Below are 12,879 nucleotides of genomic sequence, written 5' to 3'. Positions count from 1 at the left end.
GTAAAAGCCCTTTCAACACCAAAAGCCTCAGGCTGAAGGAAAAGTAAATTCAATTCTGTAAAGTAAAACGCAGAAGGAGAACAAATGTTAGTTTATCTTAAGTAATTTTTGCTTATTATGGTTAAATTGGATCATCGAAGGCCAGCAGCAAATATACTGATTAATAAAATAGGATATTTTTTAAAAAAAAAAGGATATTTGTATTATTTAACATATTTAATTATTGCAGGTTTGCATCATATTCTAAGTTGGATTTCACTGTTTTTATTCATTCTGAGGAATACTGAAGTTTTTTTTTTGAAAGTGAGATGAATTAATGCATGTTCAAATTTAGTCTAGAACTAAAGTAACATCTTTATCCTGATTTCTCTCAACAGGAGAGTCAATAAATGGGGGAAAAAAGTAGCAAAGTAACTGCCATTACTTATTTAAAAAAATAACTTCTTATAAATTAAAAAGTAATGCGTTACTTTACTAAGACTTGAAAATAGTAATCTGATTACATAAGTCATGTTACTTGTAATGCATTACCCCCAACACTGCACGTAATACGTATATGCATACACATTTTTGTAGTTTGCATGGAGATAACAATGCTGTAATCTTTTTTTTAAAGTACACTCTGAAACACACGTTTAAAAGTTTGCATTTTAAGATCCCCAAACCGCATAAACGTACGGCCGAAATTCATAAAAACTTTCCTGTGTTGTGTAAACTTCCATATGTATATTCACACCACAACAATGACAACAACGACAAAGCCTAACAATGGACCCTTTTCACAAGACTGTGATGACGCGTTTCAGTGGTCATCAGCATCGTAAATCCTCTAAAGTTTTTAATATTTTGATTTAAAAGAAAATATGTGCATTTATAACACTATAATTTGTATTATACCACATTTGCAACAAATTACAAAAAAAAAAAAAAAAATCGTTAACGCTAATGCGAGGGTGTTTCTAATGCAGCATCTATGGGAGGGACAGTAAATTTGACGTGGTTTTTCTCTTCTGACTACCGTTATCAGTCTCTCTCAATTTTTTTTCCCCTTTTTTTGAAAGGTGTGAAAACACTATTGTGGAGTTTTTCTTTTGCAATTTGTGCAAATGGGAATGCAAAACATATATCTGTGGTACTCTCCCATTCACTGCTAAGTGAAGTTAACCCAACTGTGACGACTTTCGTTGTTGAGAAACCCGGAAATGTGAAAAAGGTCCACATTGTTAGACGAATGATAAAAACACTGACAGCCAATCAGAATCCACCTGACCAGAGCTCGAGCATTTAAAGCGACAGATGACAAAACTGCAGCACGTGCTTATAATAAACAACATTATCGTCCATTGATGTGATTCTATAGTTATCATTATAGTTATCTTACGTTTGCCTTTATTCTTTAGCATCCTAGCTCAAATGAAACCTCACTAGTGACTGATTTGTAACGCTCTGCATAGGCAACAACTCATACTCGTAAATAGTGATTCAGTTCGAGAAACGTTTGCTAAACTGACGTAATACTTTCAAACGAATAAAAAACAGCACACAAATACTGAGTAAAATAATCAGTTTTGATTTACCTATGAAGTTGATTAATGATTGTTTTCCTGCTATAAAATATAAATACTTATAATCAACATTGGGATTGCACATGGTGGTCTGTGTAGGGAGCACACTATGTTTGGATGAGGGCTTTCTCTAGCGCCCCCTGTTGTCTGAGACACTGTCTGTCTGTCTGTCTGTCTGTCTGTCTGTGGTGGTTTTGTGGTTCTCTGAGGGTCACATGATGAATTGAAAGTCCCTATACATCCCCATAGGGCCACATTTCACACCCACTATAACCTCCCACCCACACACACACTCACTAAAGGATGAACTTTGAGTTTGAACCAAAACTGTACAGTCAAGTGTAACTCCTTTGACTTACAAAACATACTGTGGCAAATTCAGATGGTAAAATCATTACCATATTCATGTACTATGGCATTTACATGGTGCCCCAAGATATTTCAGAGAATATTATGGCATTTTTGGTATTTTTTAAGTTAATTTTTAAGTTCTTAAAAGTTAATATTATTTGATGTTGATACTTTTATTGCTATTTTTAGTTTTTTTTTTTTTTTGTATTTGCATTATATTTTATTAAAAATAAGCACTAACTAATAAAAATATATCATAAAATATGTTTATATGTTGTTTTTTTGAGCATGCATGGTTAGTACTATTTTTTACATCAGTTTTTGTTAGTGAATAGTTGCTATTTTGCTTTGCATTAAGCCTCATACATGAAACATGAAACAAAGCATATCTGTGTACATTAGCATTTTTTATAGAATGATGAGGATTTACACAGAAATTAATTTTGTGAAACAAATTGACCAAATGACAAACGTGAAATTTCTATGCTGTATGCATTTTTTAATAATTGATATTATTGCAAAAACACACTGACTAATGCAGTGTAGTATTTGGGATGCACGTGAACATATAGTCATTTTAGCATGATCTTCAGATGGCAGGCATCGTTTTTATGATGTGCACATGCGGTGGTATTTCTGCAGTTGAGCATCAGTGGTGAAAATACACTCATCTTACGTTTGCAGTGCTGCAAAAGTTCACACACAATCACCCTCAAGAGTGACTCACTAACAAAAGTGAGCACGTTTGACTCAGAATTACCTAAGTTTCCTTTTTCACTTTCCGTTACTTGAAAGGACGTCCGTATTTAACAAAGTAAAGCACGTCTGACTCACTGGAAAAACTCGAACCGTGCGCGCCCGCCGCTTTTGTTTTCAATTGATCTACTCAGCACATTAACTGAAAATCTGAATCTATGGAAATAAAATTGTTCCAAAACACTCTGAATCCTCTGCTGAAGAAGCTTTTCTTTTGGAATGATCTTCTCGTGGTCCTGCTCGACTGAATACCGCCGTGTGCAATATTGTGGGCGGCTTCTTTTTAATTAGAAACGAGATGGTATTGATGTTCTAGAAACCGGCATCGTAAATCATTTATCAGCGCTGGAGTTCTAACAAAGCAGCTCACGCTTACCGGTCCTACCTCATCTAATCCATTATCAGGATTCCCACGGCCAGGAAAAATATCAGGGAATTTTAATATAGTATATAGGCCATGGTATTATTTGGTTTGGTTATTATTTGGTTTCCATATTAATATATCAATGTACTGTGGGGTACATTTCAACAATACCATGCTATTGCCATCTTGGTAGTGTTAAAAATAATATTTACATTGCTTATGGTTATATTTATTGTATTATTTTAATGTTTTAGTAATAATAAGCATGTTTTGTAAGACAACTAATATAAAAACCAGAACGTGCATGATTGCACAGTGAGTTTTGAGTGTTTATGGGTAATACTAGGGTATTTTTAACCTAGAAATTGTACAGTTTTGATCTTTAGGTTCGGAAAAATCATTGAAAATAAATGTAAAAAAAAAGCATGTTTTTTTTTTTTGTTTGTTTATTTTATTTTCAATTTTATTATTTTACGTATTTATATATTTAAGTAATAATAAGCACTAACTAATAAAAATATAAAATGTATGGTTTTTAAGCATGCATGGCAATATTATGGTGTTCATTTAACCTAGAAATTGTAAAATTCATTTTTTTTTTTTTTTTTTTTTGGTGATGTGTTTTAATGCATTATACTTTCTGGAGGTGTATTATAATGTATTGTAACTGTGGTTACGATTATTTATGAGCTCATACAGTGCATTATATGGTGCATTACAAGGCATAATTAATGCATTAAAAAAAATGTATAATGCATTTTATAGAAAAAGGTAAAGTGTTACTGACATTTTTAAAAGTCTTTTTCTAGTTATTTTCAGCCCTAAAATATTTGATCAACTACAGAATTCTCTTTGTAAGCTTCTCTATAAAAGGATTTTTAAAAATGCACAAAAGCCTTGAAAAAATCGTGGAAATTCATTCACTGAAACCTTGAATTCTGTGGGACGATTAGGTTTATTTTTAATGACGGCATCATCAAAAAAATATATAAAGCGAAATAATACTCGAACGTAAATTTAGTGTGGATTTGTGTATTTCATTATTCTGCAGTTAGTTGAAGTTCTTTCACAGAGTCTTGACACTTGCATAAATAAAAGTGAAAAATATGATATTTTTACAATGCCCAGAGTTCTGAGGAACGATCTAAAAAAAGACAGAGGGAAAAAAAAACTTCTTCTTTTTTTTTTTTTGCTCAGTTTTCCGGATGCGTACATGCATTTACATATGAATGGTTTAAAATTATCTGCCTTTTATCAAGCGTCTCCTCTGCCGCCTTTTAAGAAGTCTAACCAAACCATGGCATGAAGGTTGAGCTCAGAACAACCACTTTAACAGCTCTGAGAGGAAACGTGCCGTTTCTCCTCGGCCCCGTGCGTCAGGTGTTGCGGTAAGGGGAGGGGAACGAGGTTTTAGGCCTTTGTTCGGTATCTTTACATCTCGACACAGAGGGTTCAGTTAAAAGTTGGTTCAGTTAAACATCCGCTCACTAGCTGAAATCACCCCCCCCGCACACACGCACACACCCACCCTCACCTTTCAGCTTCCTCTGGAGGTGAACGACACACACACACACAAACACACACACAGTTATTTTCAGAGAGTTTATTGCTCTGAAAGCGACAGGCTTTCTTTCTCTCACTGTGAGTCTCTTTCCCTCCTTTTTTTCACATGGTGCCAGAGGAGAATGTTGTTGCTCTGGAGACCTAATGGAGATTAAGTATCAGCTTAGTCTCAGATGTTTCTCCTAAAATCAATTTCGGAATAATAAACAGACGCAACTGAGTCACTAGTTTTAAAGAAGGAATGTTTAGAGCAGCTCAGATCATTTGACGAGAAATGTTTGAGTTCAAATTGAGAGTTTTGGTATCTGAGCACAGTTTGAGACATTGGTCAGATCTCTTTTGAGACAAATGGGAGATTACTAGGGTTGTTTTCTTAATCTCAAACATCTGCCTTTCTGGATTTGAATCCATCTCATGTCTCCAAAACATTTCTCTGAAAATGTTTTTAGGAGAACAGACAGCCAATAGTTGTCATCTAGTAGTAGTATAGAGCTATAAAATGATTGTGAAGCAGATCAGATCATTTAATGAGAAATGTTTGCGTTTATATTGCGATATCTGAGTTTCCACTGTGGATTTTTGGTATCTGAGCACAGTTTGAGACATTGTTGAGATCTCTTGAGACAAATTTGAGACCGCCAGGGTTGTTTCTCATCTCAATCATCTGCGTTTCTGCATTTGAGTTTAATGATTTATTTATATTGCTGTTGCACGTTCATAGCTCAGTTATGTCTCAGCTGTCTCAGACGTTTCTCCTAAAACTTTTTAGAAGATTTAAACAGACACAAATGAGTCAGTAGTTGTCATTTAGTAATAGTATAGCAGCTCAGATCATTTGATGAGAAAATTTGAATTTATACTGAGATTAATCATTTTTGATGCAAGATTTTTGGATTCTGAGCACAGTTTGAGACATTGGTCAGATCTCTCTTGAGACAAATATGAGAGTACTAGGGTTGTTTTCTTGGCATAAACATCTCAAACATCTGCTTTTCTGGATTTGAATCCATTTAATCTCATTGCTGTTGCTCGTTCATAATGTCTCAGCTCTCTCAAACATTTCTCTGAAAATATATAGAATAGACGGCCAGTAGTTGTCATCTAGTAATAGTATCTCATCTAGAGCTGTAAAATGATTGTGAAGCAGATCAGATCATTTAATGAGAAATGTTTGAGTTCATATTGAGATATCTGACTTTTGATTGTGGATTTTTGGTATCTAAGCAGTTTGAGACATTGTTGAGATCTCTTGAGACAAATTTGAGATTACTAGCGTTGTTTCTCAGGAGAAACATCTCAAACATCTGCTTTTCTGGATTTGAATTTAATGATTTAATTTCTAATGCTGTTGCTCATTAATAGCTCACTTATGTCTGAACTGTCTTGGATGTTTCTCGTAGAACTTTTTAGAAGAAGTAAACAGACACAACTGAGCCAGTAGTTGTTATCTAGGTATAAAATGATTGTGAAGCAGATCAGATGATGAGAAATGTTTGAGTTCATACTGAGCACAGTTCGAGACATTGTTGTGATCTCTTCTGAGACAAATGTGGGATTACTTATTATCTCAAACATCTGCTTTTCTAAATTTGAACCCATGTAATCTCATCACCGTTGCTCGTTTATAGCTCAGTTTTGTCTCGTATGTTTCTCAGGAGACTTTAACAGATACAAATGAGTCAGTAGTTGTCATCAGTGAGCTATAAAATGAATATTTGTACCAGCTCAGATCATTTGATGAGACATAATTTAGTTCATACTGAGATTTTTTGACTTCTGGCTGCATGCTTCTGATTTATATCACAGAAACGTATCTGAAACAACTGAGACATTAACGAGTTTTCCTCACAGTGGTTTCCCTCATTTGCTGCCATTTCGTCTGTAAGCTAAACGTTAAACACGCAGCGAGGTGTCGACACTAAACCGCCTCAAGACGGCAGGATTAGCCAAATGAGATCTCAAATTTCCCTCCTCTGCTAAATATGTGCTAATGTAATGTTTTGATGTGTAATCCAGAGAGCAGCGCTGGCGTCATTTGGACCTGCAAACTCACAATATCAATTGATGCCAATTTGTGGGTTTTTTCAAATTGAGTTCTCATCTCTGTAATCCTGGACTATAATCTCACGTGGTATGGATTTATGGGCATAATAAACTGCTTTCAGTGGATGATCACTATTAAAACTATATATCTGGTTTTAATAAATACCTTAAAGACAACATATTTACTCTGCTCTTAATAAGAGTCCCTCATTTTACTGTGCACAATTCATCAGTGTTTTGCAAAAAAAAAGTAATAATATGTGATAGTTTTTCTAATTAACATTCTATAACTTGTATGAATATACTCTTCTGCTGTTGTAACCAAGGCCACAAAAATAATATTAACAAATAATATCACAGTTTAATGTTTTTCAAGTCCCATCGCAATATTCAAATTTTAAAAAATGTATCAAGTATCTTTGTAAATGTTATTTTGTTTCGTTTTCAAAATGTTTGGGTTCCTCATGAATAGTACATACCTATAGTGTAATTTTTCCAAATGAATGTGAATCATTTCTGAATCTCTCAGATTGCTTTAACCTTGGGGATAAATGAAAATTATATAAAAAAAAAAAAAAAAAGAAAGAAAAAAATCAGATTTTTTCATTTTTTGTTTTCATAAAGCACATTTGTTATTGTTTTTTTTTTAATCTGGAATATATGTATATATGCATGATTTGATGTATTGATCAACTGATTGATTTTGTAAGAGTGTACTACTTTTGTAAGGAGTTTCTGTAGTAAAGACGCACTGTAAGTCTCAAAGCTCATTGTATCTGAGCTTTCACACCTAAAACAAGTTTTTAAGGCTTTTTTAAGAGAGCTGTTGAATTGTTGAAATGAGGATGTGATGCTGTTTGAATGGGCAGCACAACATGTGTTTCTGATACTTGAGCTCTAAATAAGCCTCATAATAACAGCCACAGCTGGAGCTCGTGAATTTATTGTGGCACTTTGAGACTCGCATGTGATTAGCCAATCAGAGAACACGGTGGGCGTGGCTCAATGTGTGTTATTTTGTACAGATCTGCGGTGAAGTGCACTGAAATACATTTATTGTTTCAGTGTGTTTTCATGATAAATTGGTAGAGGAGGTTTTAGCACTTCACAGCCAGACAGAAAATAAACACTGAGTTTTTCATTTAAATTCATTTACGTCGTGGTCCATTTATGACTCAAGTGTTTGTTATTAATGTTTTCATTTATCTGAATGTGTAAACACGTCCAATTATCATAATTCAGCAACGTGCAATCGCACTACGGCCGTTTAATTGTGTCGTGCTGCGTGCGCGTTTGTGTTTTCGTGTAATCATCAAATCCGTCGTCCATTTGTCACATCTGTACGTTTAATTCGTCCTCATTTGTGAGACGCGGCTCGTCTTCCTCTGCCACAAAGCTGACATATTCCTACTTTCTGTTTTTCCTTTCTTTCTCCCTCTCGTTTCCTCGCTGCCTGATTTGGAAAGACTCGCATAGTCAATTACGCTGGAGTTTGAGAGATGGAGTGCGCTGGAGTTGCCATATTTTTGTATGATATTAATATTTCATAAGTGCCATTCTCAGCTGAATATCTAAGAGAGAGCGCCTATTAGATTCGGCACTGCCAGAATATTATTCATTCTCCAGAGAGGAGACGAGCACCGGTAGCTGCCGTCATTACCGCCGCTGTTCTTCCCAACGCTGTTCTGGCAACAGCTGGATTGTTTGAATTGCTCAGTCCAAGTTGGCCTGGACGGTGCCGCTTGTTGCCAGATTACAGTAACTGAGACCGAATGAAAGGTCAAAACCAAAGCAAACTGACATGTGAATTGGACTCCAGTGAACTGAATCGAATCGCACGAAAGCGAGGTGTGTTTAGCCGTTTAATTGAGCAGTCGGGCTGCCGAGGTCACGCTAACAGCTGTTTCGCATCATTGGTGTGTGTTTTAACTGTATCGACCAATCAGCATCCAGGGTGATTTATCATTTCTGATTGGATGAGCTGCGCTTGAGGGCTGTTTATAATGTGAATGCATTAATGCACAAGTTTGTCAGCTGTAAACAGGCACAGTTAGACTAATGAACTATAACATCATGGAAAGAAATTATTTTGTAATGATTATTAATAATAATTTTAACTATTAATTGAACTTTATCATATTACGGTTGTTGCTGTTTTATAAAAGCAATAATAAAACTCACTTATTGCTTTTTTGCATGTTTAAAAAATATAGTGGGGTTCAGAAGTTCGAGGCTGCTTGTGAAAAATGCTTCCATTTTGCATTTTCCTTTTGAATATGAATTTTTTATTATACTTATTATACTGTGTGCCGTCGGAGTAAAAAGCTGAACTGATAAATGCGTTTGAAAATCTCTCAAAATGCACTGCAGCTTCATGAGCGAATCCTGATGATCATGTTCTTCAGCATAATTTGAGATGATTTTCCAAAGTGCAACTTTCAATATTTAATATTTATAATATATGGCATCTATACATTTTAAATATTTATTTTATTTTTATTTTCCTCAAAGACTAAAGCTGTGTATTTCTAGATTTAAATGCACTCATTTACTTACAGTTGATTTGTCACATATAAATAATGTAAAATTGTTAGTATTTAATATTAATATTATAAATTTGTACTTACAAAGCATTAAAATGTTTACATTTTTATAATATGCATATATTTTTAAAATCATAAATCTATTTATTTCTAAGCTTAAACTCATTAGATTTTATTAATCACACAGAAATGATGCAGAATCTTTAATGTTTACAATTTGTGCTATATATTTATACCTATAAAAATGTCAAATATTTATATTTCTATAATATATATTTTCAGAATCCTAAATCTGTTTATTTGTAGGTTTAAAATAACTTGTGCACTTGCATTTGATTAATCACATAAAAAATAATGCAGCATTTTTAATATTAAATATTTATTATTTATAGTATATATTTATGTTTATAAAACCTTACAATATTTATTTATTTATATAATATTTATATATTTTCAGTATTTATTTTTTAGGTTTAAATGAACTCATTTACATTTGATAAGTCAAAAAAAGCAGAATCTTTTAATATTTATAATTTATAGTACATGCTTATACTTATAAAACCTTACAGTATAAATATTTCTATAATATTTAGATTTCTCAAAATCCTAAAACTTGAACAATATCCCATATTTTCAGTGTGCTCTCAGACTTTTGCATCCATTGTACTGTATTCATATTCACTATAATCTTACAGTCAGATTTCTATGGTGCAAACACACATTGTTTTTTTACACGCACACATGGACTCACTAAACCCAGCAGTATTAATGTAGTCTGCGATTTTCTCTGAAATTCAAATGCAAAAGAATCTGTTTCTCTCTACCATCTTTCTATTAGTGCACTGTAAATATTACATGAGCTTTGGATATTACTGGCTTTGGCATGCATGCGTTTGTGTGTGTGTGTGTGTGACTATATTATTTTATTGCAGTGTTCCTTGTTTATTGCTACGGCACATGACCTACTTCCAGCCTTCCGTACTCAGCACGAATCTCTCTGACGTGCCCTTCATCTCAACGGCCGTCCCCGCAGAACAATTACACGGCAAAAGGGGCCCAAATGGAGATGTTTGTACTAAATAACACGTGTGTAATTAAGCACTAATGAGCTCTTGTCACTGCGGAATGTGCAATTAGACGGGTAATAGAAAAGCCTGGCGTGGCAGACGTGCTGAGAGAGAGAGCGAGCGAGGAGGTGGAGGGCGTGAGGACGGGACAAATACTAGTCATACTAGTCCTGTACTATGTATACTGTGCCCACCATGCTAATGTTCTGCATGCACTGGATGACATTTGTCGAAATGTGCAGTATGCATCCGAACTATAAACCACATGCGATGTGCTTGACCTTCTGTTAGCAGATATGAAATCAATCACAATCACCATGTGAACCGGGTTGTGTGATGAGAATAAAGCATGCTAGTGTTTGCATCGTTTATCGTGCGTAATGTATACTATTCTAACGTGCTATTTAAAAGAGTGCATGCTGTGCAGCGTGAAAACACAGACATTGAGACAGAGGTGCAGGTCATTTGAGAGCTGCTTTATAGAAACCACATGAAAATGTTATTACAGAATCTGTCTTTATGCAGAGCGATATTATCAAGGGACCGTATAGTCACACTTACAGGTGTTTGTACTCATGGCTCTTTCTACAGGAACTGGCCTTGAACTGAAAGGTGTGATATGATATGAACCGTATTAATAGAGTTAATGACTGTCTGTGAAATGCTTTATAGACTCTTACATCTAGATACACACACATACATAAACACACTCTGTGCGGTGTTCTGTGTTTACCATGATCAGAAAATCTCATTATGAGTTTGTGTGGAGAATGCAAATTAATGGTGTTGCCAAATTTCATGCTCACCAAGGCTGCATTTATTTGATCAAAAATACTGTAAAAATGTGAAATATTATTACAATTTAAAGTAGCTGTTTTCTATGTGAATATGTGTTAAAATGTAATTTATTTCTGTGATGTGCAGCTGAATTTTCAGCATAGTTACTCCAGTCTTCAGTGTCACATGATCCATCAGAAATCATTCTAAAATGCTGATTTGCTGTTCAGCGAACATTTCTGATTATTATCAATGTTGAAAACAGTTGTGCTGCCTAATATTTTTGTGGAAACCATCATACACTTTATTTTTCAAGATTCACAGATGAATAGAAAGTTCGAAAGAACAGCATTTATTTAAAATAGAAATCTTCTGTCACATTATAAATGTCTTTACTGTCACTTTTGAGCAATTAAATGCATCCTTGCCAAATTAAAGTATTCACTTTCTTTTAAAAAATACACAAATACGCATACTGACCCCAGACGTTTATACAGTGTGTATATTTCTGCGCACATGTGTCTAAATGTAATAAAATCTGCAGATAAGAGGGAAAATCTTTTAATCTTCCATTATAACTTCACACCACCCCCACACACTCTCTCACAAACACACACACAGTGAAAGGGTGTAATTTGTGAAGATGTCTATAGTGCGTTTGGATATATTTGCATCTTAATTAGAGATGGGGGGGTCAGATATGCTGGTGCATTTCTAGAAGAAGACGATCAACAAAACTATCAGTGCTGCCTTTAGTCGTGTGTGTGTGTGCAATGCGATGCTGTAATACTGTATTATTGATGCTGCAGTTTGCAGTATGGAATACATAAATGCATGATGACTGTTTAGCTCACACACACACACACTCATATGCATATAATATGCACGTGGGGGAGGGAGGTGTTCACATTGGAAATGCTCTACGACCCCCATCAGCTGTTTGACGGCTTTGTCATTATACGGCAGTATAATATCACATTTCTCTGAGAGGAGAGGAGAGAGAGAGATGGATGAGGATGCACAGAAAGAGAGAAACTCTCATTCTCACTCTGTGCATGTTGTGGTTGTGTGCATATGTGTGTGTGTCATCAATGCACATGTTCTAAACTATATATCAGAGATGTACAGCAGGAATTACTCTGAATGCATGTGAGATGGTGTGAACTTTCCCACAAAACACTGTCATAAAGTTAAATGTCATCTGGTTGCATTTTGCATTGATGCTAATATGCATAGTGGTTAATGCTGATATGAAGATTTCATAAACCTGTGATAGAAGATTGATAACAGAGACAATCAATATTATAACTCTATAATGGCCCATAATCAGTATCATGATTTACTGGTGTTTTACCCTCTTATAAACGCAACATTTGCATTGCAGGTCCAATCTAGAATTTAAGTAATTATTTAGTATGAAATAGAAAAGCTGGATCCCTTTTTTATTAGTTTTGAAACTTGCGTATATATATTTGGATATATACAGTATATATTAATATTTAAAATAACAATAATGTAAAAAATGCTAATGTTTTCTGAAACACATACTGTATGTTAACTGGTATATTGTGCTTAACTACTGCTTTTCTGAACGTCTGTTGAGTTTTCAGTATCGTATTGATTTCTGTGGTTTTAGCAAACACCACACTGACGCACCTCCTGTTTTGCTTTGGCTTGTTTGTTTGATATTTGTTGTCTAAATATGACTGTTGCTCGGTTGTTCCCAATAAGGTTTTGTCTGATGAGCGATTATGAAGCAATTAAGACATAACTATAAAGAAACGATTAGCAAGTTAATTGAGTCCTTGATTTCTTCAGTCATAACAAGGAGGGCTTTCTCTGCACTCCTC

General features: G+C 34.6%; 1 protein-coding gene across 1 annotated transcript in view; it reads left to right on the top strand.

Moving 5' to 3' along the window:
- Nucleotides 1–12,879, top strand: part of tox2 (TOX high mobility group box family member 2) — a 136,260-nt gene that overhangs the window by 51,013 nt on the left and 72,368 nt on the right.

This window comes from Labeo rohita, chromosome 6 (genome assembly GCF_022985175.1).
Source record: "Labeo rohita strain BAU-BD-2019 chromosome 6, IGBB_LRoh.1.0, whole genome shotgun sequence".
Lineage (NCBI taxonomy): Eukaryota > Metazoa > Chordata > Actinopteri > Cypriniformes > Cyprinidae > Labeo > Labeo rohita.
The sequence above is the reverse complement of the archived record's forward strand: the minus strand, read 5'-3'. Positions and strand labels throughout refer to the sequence as shown.